Source organism: Ruditapes philippinarum, unplaced genomic scaffold, assembly GCF_026571515.1.
Source record: "Ruditapes philippinarum isolate M1 unplaced genomic scaffold, ASM2657151v2 ctg536_1_1_1_1, whole genome shotgun sequence".
NCBI lineage: Eukaryota > Metazoa > Mollusca > Bivalvia > Venerida > Veneridae > Ruditapes > Ruditapes philippinarum.
Genome location: NW_026855775.1, coordinates 216,032 through 234,003, shown reverse-complemented (window position 1 = coordinate 234,003; position 17,972 = coordinate 216,032). Strand labels below are relative to the sequence as shown.

At 31.8% G+C, this 17,972-nt stretch overlaps 1 protein-coding gene across 1 annotated transcript in view; it reads left to right on the top strand.

Annotated features, from left to right (window-relative positions):
• Positions 1-17,972, top strand: part of LOC132744346 (interferon-induced protein 44-like) — a 91,533-nt gene that overhangs the window by 53,189 nt on the left and 20,372 nt on the right. The gene's annotated exons all lie outside the window — the stretch shown is intronic.

The window sequence follows — 17,972 nt, the reverse complement described above, 5'->3', positions numbered from 1 at the left end:
TTTCACATCATTACCCCCATCTGTACGCAAGAGAAGGTAAACTCTGTCAAGGATTTGTTTTAAAAATTAAGGCCTTTTATCGACTTAGAATCTTGGTTAAGTTTTTAGTACCAGTCCACTTTTTGACTGAACTGTTTGAGATATTAATTTGAAAGTTGGAATACTTGTTTACAATCATGATTCCCAAACATGTCCAGGAGAAGTTAATTCTGTCAAAGATTTTATTTGAATTATGGCCCTTAACTGTCAATGTTTTGTATTATAGGCAAGCACTAAAAAGTCGAGCGCGCTGTCTTACGGACAGCTCTTGTTGTTTTTGGTTGTACCTTATTGTAATTATTTCAGATAAATGGAGAATTGCTACCACCAACTCTATATATTCAAGCTGACAATTCTGCAAAGGATAACAAAAACGCATTCTTTTTGACATTTCTAGCATGGTTGGTGAAGACAGGGATATTTAAAAAGGTGATTATATTTTGTCGAATTGCGTTAAAGTGTAATTCTGGAAAACCGTAGAGGGCTTACCATTTCAATTTTTTTTTTTAAATTACATATGACCTTAGACAAGTTCCACTGGTATATGCCCTTAGACAAGTTCCTCCTGGTTATTTGCCCCTGAAGATTTTGAAAAAACTGACGTTTGCCCTATGTGTTAATTTGCCGAAATGAATATTGAATGAATTACTAGAATTACTGACTTATTTCCTTTCTTTTTTTTTTTAAAATCACTTTACCTTCTTTTTATATTATACAAAAGGTTTAAATAACATTTAAAGACTTCTTTTACAATGCATATAATATATGATCAGCATGTTGTTTTTTTGGGGGGGGGGGGAGAAAAATTTAGCCATTGCTACGGTTTAGTTGTTTGTTCCATTACCTTTGCTGTTGCAGTTGCCCAGGCAGAAAACTATAACAATACATTTGCCTGTCTTTAAATTGTCTTTATACAAAAACCTGTTGAACAGATTTTCTAGAAAACCAGGTTGATCTTTGACTCAATGACAATGACCTTCAAGGTCAAATGTTTTATATATTTGTTAATTTCTGCTGTAATAGGCTAAACATTTTTTATGCATGAAATTGTTTTCATACTTTGACACAACAATTCTTTAAACACAACCTTTCATGTTCAATATAATTTGTCCAAAACTACGAGCGAGGTTAATTTTGCGGTGATGAAAATGACAATACCCTTGGTGTCTGTAAGACATTTGCGTATTTTATTTTTTTTTAAATAGGTTTCGATAAGCATTCTAAATGAAGTATTTTATAAAATTAGTTGCATAAATATGCATGTACACGCCTTATCTGTTGCTCTGCTACAACACTAGAGATAACAAAATTATTGTTTTAACTTTTCTATTAATTTTAGTGTGAAGGCATCATTTCTAATTGTCGGGACTCATTGACGCGACATTGACTTTCAGAGTGGTTTTCAAGATAAGTTGCCACATGAACTGTAGATGCCCCAACATTACCGGCTCTCTAATGCAATTGAGTGATTTCAACAAACCTTCACCACAAAGGAGTAAAATCTGGAGGCATATTTACCTTACAAGGCAACTTTTAGAAAATGAATAAGGGAATTTGATTGAAGGAATATCAGGGCTATCAGTTATGATAAAGAAGAAAGAGGGGAAGGTAATCTTTCACTATAAGGACTGGCCTATAGACAAGAAGCTACAAAACCTTAATTACATGAGAGAATTCCCGGGAAGACTTGTCTAGTTAGAGCCAGTTCTCATGAACCCCAAATGGAAAGAGGAGGCAAAGAAAATCGGGAAAACGAAATTGGAAAAATGGAAAATAGCGGCAGCTAGGAGAGGAGGAGGTACTTTGGTGGAGGAATTATTATTTAAAACTGAAAAGTGATGAAGCCTAATGTACCAAAGGTGAACCAGCTCCCAAAAGTATAAGCCACTGTTCCAGAATCCTCATATTATCAATGAAAAATGTGATACAAGCAATTCAATTAGCAGAGGAAAAAGGAGAAAAAAAGATCAAATTTAAAACTGAAAGGAAGGAAAGGTGTAAAAAAAACCAGAAGTGAATTAAAACTGTGTTTTGATAAAAGTGGTGAAGGTTTTGCGCTGTCTTATGGATATATGACTGAAAATCTTAGAAAAAAAAAAGTGGTTTTTTTATCATTTGTTTATTTGCCATTGGCACAATTAAGAATAGAAACATGTTGTGTAAACTAAATATCAGTTAAGTAAATACTTTATCTTAGATTTTTTTGCAAAGAACATGCTATTTATTTTACATATATTTAATTTTGAGGCCACTAAAATTGGACATTTCTTTTTTGTACAATCAGAAGCTTAGGTTAATCTATTTATATATAGATTTTGTTGAGTTTAAGTCACTGGTCATTATTGAAAACATGTATTTTTTTTTTTTTTTATTTATTTTTAGAGACTAAAGGTAATTTTAATATCTGAAAGTTTGTTCGGCTACAAAAAGTTTGTTTCTTGACATCCATGTCAGTAAATAGTAAGAATAATTGTGTCGCCTTCTACAGGTTACTAGTTGGTGATATATATATATAGGGATCACTTCCCCTTTGTTCGTTTCTGTCATAAAAAATGATCTAGGCAGTATTATTCAAAACTTCTTGTGCAATTTTATCCAAACTTTACGGAATGATCAGTTCCATCAGCATTGTTCAGTTATAGACCTTTAATGTTTTTTATTTTAAAAAGCTTGTAAACGTACCACTTTTTATACCAATATGTAATTGGGATGAAACTTAAAGCAGCACAGCCTCAGGATTGCATGCTAATTTTCAGGAAAATTTGAAAATGTATTTGAAATACATGGTAATTATTGAAGTAACCAAAGGGAAGCAATTTACACATAATCAGTGGCACTTTAAACCCCACATAAATTACAAAAAACGGGTCAAAATATGCTTTAATAGTCTTTACTGTGTTAAGCAACCCGAAGGAGGAATTACGTTAATATATATTAATATTTTCGACTTAGAATTTATGTTAAGTTTTTGTAATACCCTTCAAAACTAATTTTTTCAAAGTCCATTGGACAGTAAAATATAGATGTTAAATTACTTAAAAAAACATGTCGATAATGGCACATAAATGTAAATATTTCTTGAAACTTTTTACTTTCCCCTTACATCATAAGTGCATTTTTTCTCGAGTTTGATTTTAATTGTTATTGTTTTACCATTTGAAAGCATTAAAGCTTTAAAGGATTGGGTCGGCAGTTCAAATACTTGCATGGATTTTCCAGTTGAAAGGATTTTTGCTGATTATGGCCCTTGAATAAAGAAGGGTTGATATGCATGTAATTAATTTTTAGCTCAACTATTCGTTAAGAATAAGTCATAAGTAGAGCTTTGTAGTCACCACTTGAACAAAAAGCGTCGGCGTAAAACCACTTATGGTTAATTTTTGTAATACCTCAAATATCTTTCAAAAGTCCATTGAAATAATGACTTTTGAATTTTTGCCACTTGTTACCATTATGACCCCGACTTAGCAGGAGGAACGATAAACTGTTCAAGCGTTTTGAAGAATTATGCCCCTTTTTCGATTTAGAATTTTACTTTTAATTTTTTAAACAACTTTAAAATATTTTCAAGTCCATTAATAGGGCTTTGAAAACTTTTTGCACAATTTTCACCATTATAACCCAAAATGAAGTGTGGGAGCGGTAACTTTATCAAAGCATTTTACAGAAAATTATGCCTTTTTTGGGACTTAGAATTTACCACCTCAGATATTTTCATATTTATTTACATCTGGTTTAAAAAACAAGGGCAATTTTTATTCTCCTCTTTGAGAGCATAATAGGTCTTTCAAAGGCCATAATAGCTTTACCTTGGGGATGTAAAAGCAAATTTTGCCCCTTTTGTTTACGAAGAAAATTTTAAATTTATAAGGAAATTTTTTAATATCCAAGCACTAAGAAAGTCCGAGCGTTTGCTGTGTCCCTACCCGACAAGCTATTGTTATGTTGTCTGCTACCAGATTCATGCTTTAAATTCTTTGTTGGGCGGTTGTCTGCCGCTGTTTGTCCTACCAGTTTGTCCCGATCTGTCAAAAAACTATTGGTGCAATGATATCAATGAAAACAGGAAGATTACTCTCAGTGCCCAAGTCAGTTAGGTTTGCACTCGGGTAACATCAGCATTTCTAAACAAACGCGGGATTTTTGTCAAAGTTATGGTTCTTTTGTAAATTGTTTTTTTTAATGATTTCTGTCAAGGGACTAATTTCTCTGCAATTTGCCACGTGAAACTTTATTTTTTGATTTATCACCTAAGTTCTTCCCGTTATTATTTTTTTTTTTTTTCAGTTAAAAATGCTTCTTTTCCTAAGGGCCCTTGTGAACGAAAAGGAAAAATTATTGGGCTTGTTAATGATTTTGTGTTCCTGAACACAAGTTTGCTGCAACAGGTACCAAAGCAGCCCGACAATAAACAACAAGTGGTCCATTCACTCTTTAATCATCTGTATTAATTTTTTCTTTCATCGCCTCAATTGTTGTCACTGGGCCTCTGGTTTTTATTTAATCAAATATCAAGTTGATTTTAAAGGTTATTCAATTTAAGATTCAATGATCTTGGTTTTAAAAATCTAACATTCGGGATGACGATATATTGTTCATTTAATGCTTATTTTATATAGGAAAAGTCTATTAAAGAATTTTGTAAACAATTTGAGCTGGTGTTGGGGATATGTTCTGTTAGAATGTCTTATGTAAAATTGTTGTAGGAAAATCATTGAATAGTTTAAGGATAATTTATAAATATTTGCATGTCAATTTGCAGTAAGTATTTTAATTTAATTATATCCTTAAATATGTTCAAAAGCCATTCTCCTATTTACTTAAAAGGTCTTGTGGAAGTTTAATGGACTCAATTATTTTATTTTGAAAATGGTGAAGCATTTTGGATTTCTAGATTCGGATCAAAATAATCCTTATAATTCACTTTTATTTTTTCTCTCATGCGCTTAAGAAATGACGCCACTTTGTGTACAGTTATGTAATCCAATCTGTCAAACATAATTTGTTTAAACAATACTTGTTTGCTTATAGAAAAAGTTAAACAAAATGAGTTCACCGCCAGGCGTTGGCTCTTTGTTTTTTTATCCTGGCTATTGAAATTTTAGCTATTATAACGACATCTAGTAACAACAAATTAAACACGATGCTTCTGATATATTGGATTTGGGGTGAATTTTTCGATTCATTCTAGAAATAATTTTAAAAATTATGTCCAATTTGGGTTTTTTAAAAAAATTTGTTTCAATCATTGACTGACAAATGAGATGTAATGTACAAAGTTTCGATTTTAATCATTGTATATATATACCAGATATGAAGATTAAACCTGTCATTTTGAATGAATATCAAATTTATTGATTAATAAATAAGATATAATTATAATAAAATAAAATTAATAAAATATATTAATGTAATAAATATATTTTATGCGATCTTATTTTATGTTCATGTTGTTTTATATACAATGTATACCAGATTTGAAGGTTAAACCTGTCATTTTGTATAAATATCATATTGATTAATTAAAGGGACTCCACTGAGGTATTTTGACATGATGGGACTGAAAATATTTTTTTTCCAGATCAATGTATCATTTGATGAAGGTTTAGACCTGTAATCTTTCGTTTGTAAAATTTTTCAAGATCATTCCCGCACTTTCGTTTTCCGAGAAATCATTATCAAATTGGGTAAAAAATAACCTTTAAAATAAAGTGTTTAAATGCTTTTCACTCAAATCGGGCTAACAAAAGCATAAATATACGATTTTCAATGTTTTTCAAAGTATATTTCTTAACTATCTTTGCATAAAATCTAAGTATGTACATTGAAAAAGCATTTGCATTAAGAGCAAGTGAGTTATATATTAATAATAATATATGTTATAAGCTATATTTTGAAAATTATATTATATTGTACAGTAATTTATATAGTTACCTATTTTCATAAGTGATTTTTACTTATTTTATCATATTTATAGTCATGCATATGGTTGGGTATATTAGGATATTTTACTAAAAGAAAAATTATCCACGTTTCACATTTTTTTATTTCGTTTCAAACTAAATTGACCAAGTGGAAAAAGGTAGGACTTTTTGCCATTTATGTACATGAATACACCATAAACAGTTGCAATATGAAAATTTACGCAAATAACAGAGGTATTTGAATGGAATAAAAAAAAGTGTTTTCCCTTAATCTTCTGAGTTAATAAAAGATATTTCTTATTCTAAACAAGAAATTTTAAAGTAGTTTAGTTGCGAGTTTAAAATTTCCTATTTTAAAAATTTATTACACCAATGGAAAGCTTTGGATCTTAGCTTCATCACAGTATATACTTCAACATATTTTTTGGCACAATTAACTCTTAAACCTATAATATGTCAGACCATTTTACATACGATTTATAGGTGTATTCCAAATCCATAAGAAAATAATTGTTGTACCCTTGTTTGTTTACTAAAAATAATCAAATTATGTATTTATAAATTTGATACTCGTACTTGTGATGCATGTACCTTGTCGCCATATTTGTATATATATATTTATATGTTTTGTCACATGGGTCTAAGACCTGGATGAATTATGAATAAAATTGTAAAACTTGTAAACTTGTATATTTCTGTTTTAAGTGCCCCAGCTCATTTATGTAAGAAATTCAAATGTTATGTTTTTTGGCTTTTAAACCTCAGCGGAGTCCCTTTAATAAATATATTAATGTAATAAATATATTTTATGTTCATGTTGTTTTCTTTGTGTTTTAAAAGCCAATTTCCACTTATTTGGGAAATTTAAACCCCTTGGGGATAAAAGGGTTTTGTTTGAAAGGGGTTGGGGATCAAAATTTGCACCCTTCACTTTCAACTTGTTATGAATACGAAAAAGGGGGTTTGAATTATGGGGGTTTTATCGTTTTTTAAACCCTCCAGAAAGGGAAGTGGGTTTGTGCCCATTTGGGTTTTCCCAAATTTTCCCAAAAGAGTGCTTTTTTTAACCCCAGTGGTTTGGGGGCCCGTGTTTAAAAAAAACCATTTGGACCCTCGTTTGTGGGTTGAACCCCAAGGGGGTTTTTTTGGGTTTCTTTATGTGAGGTGCTAGTACCCAAAAACTTCTGCGTTTTTTACTCAATCCCTTTTAAGGTTTGTTGATTTAAAAACTATTTTCCCCCTTTTACTGTTTTGGGGGTTCGAACCCCACAGGGATTTTCGTTTTTGGGCATGTGTAAAAAGTACCCAGTAGCTTACAGAATTTGGTGTGTACTCGGGTCCCGTTTGTCCCTTAAAATAATCCCTAAAGGTACCTGGGGTTCTCCCCCAACATAAAGCTTTAAACGTGGCATATGCCCTTTACTGTGTTTAGACTTTAAAACCGAAATTTCCTTTTTTAGGGGGCCAATGTATAAAAAAAATTGTTTTTTGCGAAACAAAAAAAACAAAAAAAAAATTTCGGGAGGGATTTATTATATGTTTGTTTAAATTATAACGAAAAAGAAATTTTATACTGATGATCAACCCCAGGGCAGAGTGGAAAGGTTTGGGGAAATTAAAACCATTTCCGCCCATCTTCATTTTTAAACCCCGTTTTTAACTTGGGAACCCATCATGTGAGGAAGCTAAACAATACAGCTATCGTACGAAAAAATTCTTTAGGACCAGCAGGTGACGTGGTTTTATTGACACCTAGTGTTGCTTTAACTTTGTTTCACCGGAGGTTTGATGAAATCATTTTGTACTGTTTATGCACCATATGACATTGTGTTGGTGCACCATAAAACCAAATAAACAAAATTTCAGATTTAATGGTCATTTTAGTATTTTTTACGTTTAGAGCTTGGCGATAAAATTGTGGCGAAAATTATAGCATGGCCACAGTAAGTTATAAAAAAATCAGTGACTGAATTGAATAATAGGACAACCAATTCCTACTAGATAGAAAAACAGTAGCATCTGTGGCTGAGTGGTCAAGCTCGTCAACTAAAGCGAGTGGGGCATGCTCAAAATCATTGCTAAACGGATAAAACCCCGACATGAAAAAGCAAAATAATATTTTGTTCCGGTGTAATACGAGGGGTTATCACAAAAAATGCGTGGACTTTCTTTGTTGCGTAAAATATATTTGAGATATTAATTTGAAATTCTTACACTGCTTAGAAGAATTAATAACAAATAAACACAGAAAATTTCATGTGAGTAGCTTGTTACATTACAACAATATTTAATTTTACATAAACACATGTCGGCGACAGCGGCGCACTCCAAAATGTTATTGACGTCAACGTCATAATATTAACATACAACTTGTGCTCCAACGTTACGCGGTCAATGACAGTTCCTGCTTCTCAAAGTAATGTTCCATCACTAAATTTCTTATGCCAACTTTAACACTAATGATCGTGAAATTTTCTTTTCTCTGTTCGTCTGCTGATTTTTTAAAAAAGTTTTTTTGTAGGTGTCGTTCCCAAATTACAAAAAAAATTATGATCGCTTTATGATCGCGCGACTTTCTATTTACCGCGAGTCCGTCATTTTCTCGTTGTAAACAATAAAGGCGTCTGGCGTTTCTAGCGATATCAACAAAAATAAACGGAAATGACGTCCATTATTTTAACGAATTACTTAAATGACTTCATAGAAGAAATATGCGATGTTCAGCGGGTTTTTCTAAGTTATTTTTTAGTTTTTTAGCAAGAAATATACGAATTATTTAATTAAAGACTTACTGCGCTTTTCTACCGTGCGCCGGGGCCGTGTATTGGCTTATTTTAAAAAGCAATATAAAATCATTATTTATTTACACAATTAACTGTTCCTTTCAAAATGTGTTGATAATATTCTACAATGTATGCTGATAAAAAACTTTTTTCATTACACTACATGTTGATGTTCAAGAGATATTTAAAAAGTCCACGAATTTTTGGATAACCCCTCGTATGTGTCATCATGTGTGTTGAATAACAGAGACAAAAAACAAAAAAACAAACAAAAAAGACAATCAACAAAACAAATTGGCGATAATTACCAATGATTGACCGAAGAGGTAACCATCAATTATGCCATATGTCTTTTTCATTATATTACAATCAGGTTTAAAGCAAGAGTTGGTTGTCACAAAATAAGCTACAATATTAATAATATAAAAGCATAAAAACGATAAAAAAAATAATAACAAAAAAAATTAACAAAAAAAAATTGGGATTAAAATCCCATAATAAGAAATGGGAATAATATAATTATTTTAAAAATGGGATTAAATCCCATTATAAGAAATGGGAATTCACTCCCATTTATGAAAATGGGATATTCCCCCATTATATTGAGGTACAGGTATATATAACGATCCGCTTCATTGACAATTCGCCACACTTTACCGACGACCCCCCCCCTCCCCTTCTTATATATTAGACATTTTTATTCATTTGAATTTAACTAACAAGGCGGGTTTTTTTTGTTTTGGTTGTTTGGGATTTTTTCCCGACGAAACTAAGATATGTACGAATGTATGGATCCATTAAGATCCATACAAAAATAAAATTTATACATACGATCTACATGAATATAAGATCTTGACCATAATTCCATTATTATTATTATTATTATTATTATTATTATTATTATTATTATTATTATCAATATTATTATTATCATTATTATTGTGACCGCAATTTTATATTCGCGTAACTCGGCGAATTACAGCTATTTAAGTATGATGTATATCGGGACAACTTCACTTTTTTATTATTTCATTTATGAACATTTTATTGGCTATGAAATCGATCAAAGAAAGTATAATTATAACTAATACATATTAAAAACGCATTAAAACAGAAATTTGCACTATAAAAAAATTAAATCTTCTTTTTGTAGCCTCGACTTTATTTTCGCGGAAATAGTTAATTTTCGGTAATTAATATAATAATAGCTACAATTTTAATCAATTTTCTCCCATATATTAAGAATGGGAATTATCTCCCATTATAAGAAATTGGATTTTATCCCATTTATCAAAATAGGATTTTCTTCCCATTATTAAGATGGGTGATTTCACCCATGGGTGCGTTTCACCCATAATGAAAATGGGAGATTCTAAAAATATTTATATTGAGATCTATATCTTTAGGAAGGAATATCTAAAGTCAAGATTAGTGATTTTTTAAAAAAATAATGGTATATAAAATTTTTTAATTCTCCCGTGATTTTTTTCTCCCATTCTCGTAAAGAGGAAATGAAACCCCACGAAACTCCCACTGGGAGACCAAATCCCCAATGGGGGAATCGAAAAACCCCATGGGACGGCCAACTTTGAATGTCTCCCCTGCATTTAATTTTAAGGGTATCGTCATTTCAAAGGCCAGGTTTTACTCGACTCTATCTCTATTATTGACCGGTCTTTCAATTTTTTCTCTAATCAATTTAAAAAAGGTAGCTGAGTTTGCGAAAATTCCGGATTTGCAAACTTATTCCGGAGGCTGTTTTATACAATTTTGCTAGTTTTTATATGATTTTTTTTTTAATTTCGCAAACGTCCTATGTGCAAGTCGTGAAACATCTGATAAGAAAAACAAACATTGACCTGTCATTTTACAATTTCACACTGATAGGCTTATTCTACCGTTGGCATTTTAACATAACATTTAAGTGCATAAAGAAGACTTTATATACAAATAAACATTGAAAATTAAAAAGGATTTGATGCACTATTTTAGGCAAAAAATACAGATTTTATAGCGGCTTGCCTCCAGATAGTCAAGTAGCTTAAACAAAAACTCTTTAGACTCATATATTTATATCTTACTGTGAACAAATGTTGACACTCCAGTTTAATCTTTTAACCATAAAAGAATTCAAAAGAGACCAAAAGAAGACTGTAATTGTTATGATTTTGAGTGTTGATATTTTGTACTTTAATTCATATCAATAAAACTGTGTTTCCTTTGTAATTAAAGTATACATTAAAATTGACATTACTCTGAATTGTAATAACCAACCTGTCTTGTCAACTTAAATTTCAAATTTAATAATAACCTTTGGACCCTCTACACAACAGGATAAATGTGAAATATCTATGAAAACAGTCTGTATAAGAAAAGAACCAATTCACAACATAACATATTGAAATCATTTGTTTTGTTTTTGAACAACATTTAATATCTTATATCACTAATTTTGATGTTATAAAACAACATGTTTAGAAAGAAAGCTATACTTTAAGTCTTGTTCATTTAAAAAACAAATTGAAACAATGAATTTTGGTTATTAAATAAATATTTTAATAATTCAACAAGAGCGATCAGTGATAACATGTGTCGCCTCATGATGGCCAATTTCATGTTGGGACAAGTTTTGTGACAGACGGAGAAGTGATCGGAGTAGTGGCGACATAAATTCCCGTAAAGTTAGGATGAGATTGTCCCAGTAGTTTATGAGGAGTAGTGGGGACAAGTTTTGTGACAGACGGAAAGACAGACAGACAGAATACAACTAGACTTGGTACTGATCATTACTGTAAAGTTTGGATTAAATTGCACCAGTAGTTTAGGAGGAGTACTCCGGACAAGCTTTTGTGTATCTGGCAACACACATAAAAAAACACCTTTTTATCAAAGGGGCATAACTCGGCCAAAAATCATTCAACCGAAAAACCCGTGCAATATGCACAAGGACTTGAGCTACAAATCAATCCTGTAAAGTTTCATGGAAGTTGTGTTATTGGTATAAGAGAAGTAGTCCGGTCAAACTTTAAAAATAAAAATTATTAAAGGGCCATAACTCTTACAAAAATCATTGAACCGGAAAATGCTGACAATATGCACAACTAAACTTGGTACTGATCATTTCTGTAAAGTTTGGATGAAATTGCACCAGTAGTTTATGAGGAGTAGTCCGGACAAGTTTTGTGACGGACGAACGGACAGACAGACGGACAGACAGACGGACAGACATACGACGGAGAAGTGATCCCTATATGTCGCCACTACTCCCGTTGTCGTAGTGGCGACACAAAAATAAAAACAGTAATTAAGCTTCTTATATTTAATTCTCTCCACAATTGAAAACTAAGTAAAGTTTTCGCAATTTTCTACTAAAGTACCACAGTAAAAATGATAGAAAGGTGGAGAAACAGAAAGGTGGAGAAACGTAAAAACTGTGACAGAAAATCGCCTGTTTTTAGAAAGCATTGCACAACATTAAAATCAGCCTAAATCTGTCATATTTTCAATCAATAATAATCAACAAAATATTCATAAATTTTATATAATTTAAAGAAGATAAATTCACCAGTGGGTTTTAATTTGCTTAAATGATAAGAAAAAAAATCAGTGATATCACCTTCAAATTGATTGATTTCTAATTTTATTTTAAGTTTATTTTCATCAATATTATTAAATAAAACTCAAAAATTAAAATGTACAAACCGAATATTCACAACTAGTTTTAACTTATGAATACATTCCAAAAATTAAAAATATATGATTGTAACAGTAAATCAGTGCATGTCTTTACAGTGGTCTATTGCTCTGCATTAATTGAGCACAAGAATTTTCACTATATTTGTACTGTCCTTCCTAAACACGTAACAAATCAAAGAGGATTGTTATCTGTATCTAAGTGAGTTGCTGCAATTAAGAAGCATTTCGTCTATAAATTATGTTTGTTCCACTGTCACTAAGTCGTAAGAGATGTGCATATTAATTGTTTGGATTCAGAGCAGAAGATCGATTGACCGGAAATCACCTTAACTTAAACTTTTTATATATTTTTTGTGTGTGTTTTGTTTGATGCTAAACCATACAAGTAATTAGTAACTCTCGACTCCTTAAATCTGTAAACAGATCCATTTATAACCAACCGCTGCGATGCGATTTCATTTCATTTGCTAATGCATTAATACTTGCTTTACAATGCATTTTATATTGATCTATTTCACAGGAGAAGCCTAGTCGTAACAACATATTTTTACACTTACATTTCGATGGCACTTATTAAATCATTGCTTTTGTTCAATATTGCTTTTTATCTTTCTCTTTCACATGCAATCTTCACGTGCATCACGTAAAAAATGCATACATCTAAAATCTTGTATCATCTGCACCTGTACATTTTGTATTCATCTATCCTTCGACATTTAAGGATGTTTATAATTCATTCAATCACTAGATGATATACACAATGCCGTGTCAGTCCCTGGTGTAAAATTTCCTTTCGTGTCTGTATCATTTGTATTCAATCTTCGCAAACTAGATATTCATTGTTCAACGTCGTCTGAATCTTTTATCAAGTTAACACAATTTTCTTCCACAACAGATAGAAAATAATTTCAGTGCAGCAATCACGCCTTGGCTTTTGCGTATCTTTTTTAATTAAGTCTGCGATATGACTATGAAAAGCAGTTCTTACTTCAAAACAGTCAGCATTATCATCAGATGCTGTTTTTATATATTTCCCTTGTGAAATCTTTCATTGATTTCATAGATTTTTGACTACAGCTTTCAGGGTTTTCTACAAATCCGGGTCTGAACAAATGTCCAAGTACCACAAATGTCTTGATATCCATGAATTTAATTCAAAACACTCATACAAAGTGACATACAGTGTTTATTTATCATCTTTGTTCTAATGCGATGTCATATTAAATTTTAAGTGTTAATTTAACTGCGACAATTTTCTTAGTTACAAACAAACAGCCAAAGTATGGAATAGATAGAACAGGTTCTGTTTTCGATAAATTACGAGGCTTGTCTGGAGAGTTCGTAGACAACCGATATTTCTTTGTGAATTCTATTCTTTTACTTTTTTATATGTTGAGCGCACTCTTGATCATAATTGCATAGCTTGATCCCGATTAAAAAAAACATGAAATTGATATCGGTACTCATGTGGTCGTTTTCGTTGCAACCTTGTATATGCGTACCTGGAGCATTCACCAGTCTCATGCGCCTTTTTTATTTTGGTATTTACCTGTTAAAATCGTGGGTAACACTCCCTGACGTGACGTTACAATCTGACATTTAATTGTTATGAATTGAAAGTTATCGCTTTAGAAATGAAAAAGTGATGAGAAGTATTGCCAATAAATTATGGAAGAAAACTCGCCAAAATGACGATGTCCAACGTTTGGGCGGAGCAGCGTGTGCTAGTTAAATTCTGCATGAGGCTTAAGTAAACGTCAGAAGGGACGATTGAATTTAGTAATTCAAACAGTAAGAGGCCAAGTGCTTCTTGTACTCATGTATACAAATTGTACAAGCGATTTCATGATGGTAGAGTTGAAACTACAGAATATTTATGTTCAGGAAGACTTAATATTATTAATGACAAATCCTTAACGAAGAGCGTCATTGACGATGACCGGCGCCTTTCGTAAAGAACTATATCTGAACAATGACAACTGTGCATACGATTTTAACTGAATACTTTGGAATGAAACTTGTTTGTGCATGTTGGGTTCCCAGGTTACTTTCCAGTGATAATGAAGAGGCGCTTGTTAGAGCAACAATCAAACTGAGTTTGCAGTTCTCTTGTAATTGTGTTGTGATTAAAGCTTCCGAGGGATCACTTTGTTTCCAGATTTTCATACGGCTGCAACTACTTCATCTGTACTTTGCTGGACATTTAGTTTGAGACAATTCTGCATGGACCATACAGTATGGACTAAGCAACGATGGATTTCGCCGTGTTCCCATTGTTAAAGTCGCAATTCAGATGTATAAAGTTCAGGAATTTCAAAAAGCAACATCACGCATTATTTATGAAACTGGGAGTCACTGATATTCAAAGGTGTATGACAAATAGGTTGATAGAGGAAATGTGTGAGCTGCAACGGTGAATATTTTGAGAAAGAATAACGACGCTCCTACTTCGACGTCACATTTAAGTAAGTACATTCACGACGTAACGTCATGGCGTGCTCCACACACCTGCACATCCCTTCACATAAACCCGTGCCGTTTCATTGTTTAAAAACGGAAAGTTTTGAAATTTTGTAGAATCGATAACTGAACATTGATGAGTGATTGGAGAAAGTTTCATTTAGTTCTAATGCGTAATACTTGTATTAAATCAGGTGTCTACGAACTTTCCGGACGACCTTCGAATTCTCTCCAATAACGTTTTGTTTGAAAATTTGATTTCTGCTATTAAAAAAAATGTGCTTGCTCATGTAATATTTTTTTATTTACTAAACACTGTCAATTTAATCAAAGCAAAATGTAATATTTTAACATTGATGGTCAAATAGACGGGTTTGATTTTCAGAAAAGACCCTTCGTTAAGAGTCTAACGGCATTTTTTAGTACAAGCAGGTAGTCAATCGTTTTTACATAATTCAGGTACGCTGAATCCATTTTGTGCTCTACCACGGCTGTACTCGAAGTCCTTGACCTTCTTAAGGTCAAATCAAATGGCCGCCATTGTCCTTTAACCATCTACTTAAAAAAAATATTTCTGGTACGTATCGTATCGTATGTCTGTTAATCTACATGGAATAAAGTTTCAATTACGTTTAGGAATAATTGGCTGATAATTATACATGCTTTACACATTGACTGCTGTGTCGGCCATCTTTGATTTCAAAATGGACACCTTTTTAACAAATATAAGTAAAGTGCTTTTAAACAAATGGATCCTTCTGTAGGCATGAGTATAAAAAAATGTAAAATGATATAAGCAACATGTCATGTCGAATTGTACACACTGTGTAGGTATTCTGCACACTTTAATTTACATCATTACTTAATTCAAACTATCACAGGTCATTCCTTTTGGACAATTAATCAATATCATGTATGTATCTGAGATCCCAAATGTCTTACATAAAACCTGCAAATTTTAATTTACCATTAGATGTTTAAGTCTTTTTTTTTATTTTGATAGAATAGCATTTGTGTAAACCTTTATGGACACTAGGTCATTTTATAATTTGAATGCCAAGAGTCAAGGTCAGTATGTAAATATTTTGAATATTGCCTGTCATCTTCACAGGTCAGCGACTATGTCTCTGGGCCCGCATGTCTTTGCAACAATATCTATTGTACGACCCGATTTAAAATAGAAAACAACAAAATCACTTAAAACGATCAAAACGGCAAAATTAAAATGTTTTAGGCTAGATTTGATTGAGCCTGTACATGGACGTTACTTAAAACTGCAAGGTACCGTCCAAGCACCCTAGCACCGGCCTACGCAAAATTCATATATCAAAGGGGGAATTGCGAAATTTGGAATTTAGAAATATCCGCAGATTTGTTTTATTCGATATTTTGTATTGTCGTATTGATATAGCTACTTTATAAAGGGTCGTATTTATCAATCAAACTTTAAACATGCCTAGGCATGGTTAAAAACAGATCATCTATTTATTAATTGAAATAAACTCAAATAAATGGTAAAGTCATTTTAATCTTTATTACCTTTCACTTTGAAAAAAAAGTATCGCAAACATGAACCATAAATATTCTACGAGGATGCACTGTCTTACGGTTAATGAATAATATAGAGTAAAACATTATAGGTCTACCGCGGGTATTTGATGATGGTACATGCATAGAAGATTAGACAGATAATTGATACCAATTCTGCAATTAATATATTGACGATTCACTGCTGTTTACCCCTTTTTATTAACACAAAATAATTTTATAGAGCATTTTAGTTTTTTGCTACTAAATCTTGTAACATATGCCGTCGAAGCCTATGTCTTTAAATTTTATTAACTTAACTGATAATACGAGATTTTTTGCGTTTTGTCTTAATTCATTGATATTTATTCATTCATTGTCTTAGTTAATATCAACGTCTTCATTATAATTATGTCACTTTGCCAAGGACGCTGCGCCTTATTCTATCTCATGTTTTAAAATCATTCAAGTGACTAAGATATTTTCAAATCTTCATACTTATTATGTTCTTGTATTGGCTATCTTTCAAGAAATTGATGAGTATCTTATTCCATTATGATATAACATATTTTGATGTCATTTGCCACAATATAATTATTTAATCCATATTTTTTCTACTATCACTCCATAATATTACTTTGGTATTTCTTAGTGTAATTTTAGTCACTAAAATGTGTACCAACTATTTTTGCACTATCCTGACAATTATGTAAAACAAAGATAATCAAGGGGTGCCACTTTCCTTGTTTTCCATTTTTTACATTGAAGGCATGGTTACTGTAGTCTTACAAGTTTTACAAACATTAGAAACATTAAGAAGCATTTATTTGTATCTTCCGTAAACCTTATTTTTTTTAAAATGCATCCATGATTAAATGACAAAGATACAGACACAACCATCAATGTTCTAAATTGACCTATCTAGCTATCAACCTAAAGTTTAAGCATTACAAGTAGTCCTAATGTGCCACAAATGTATGCCCAGTTATGCCAATATCCATCTAATAAATGACAGAATTCATGACCGGACATGACCTTCAAAATATGACCTTTAATGTCTGAATCTTACTTTATGCGACAATTCTTTTCTCACTCAAGACAAATTGTTTCAAAGTACCACGTATTTATTCTTAGCTCTCGCTGAATAACACATATATGGACTGGACTAACCACAAATGCACTCTCATACCATGACTTTTGAAATACAAGTGTGACCTTGGAACATTTGTTCGCTACATGTCGTCTTACAAAGAGGCACTATATTTATCCCAAATGATTTTTAATTCATCCATGAATGACAAACTCGTTAACCAGACTTTTCAGACACTTTAAGGAAATATTTTGTTCGAAGTGAAATTATGATTTTGATCTTTGATTTACATCATCAGATGGGTTTACATTTGACTCATTGTCCCAATGTGCCATATATTTATGCAGAATTATTATTTCAAAATGCATCAATTAATGAGAAAGTTATAGATCGGACACAACCACCTTGTTACGTTTATATCATGATTTATGATATAGAAGTTTAACTGTAGAC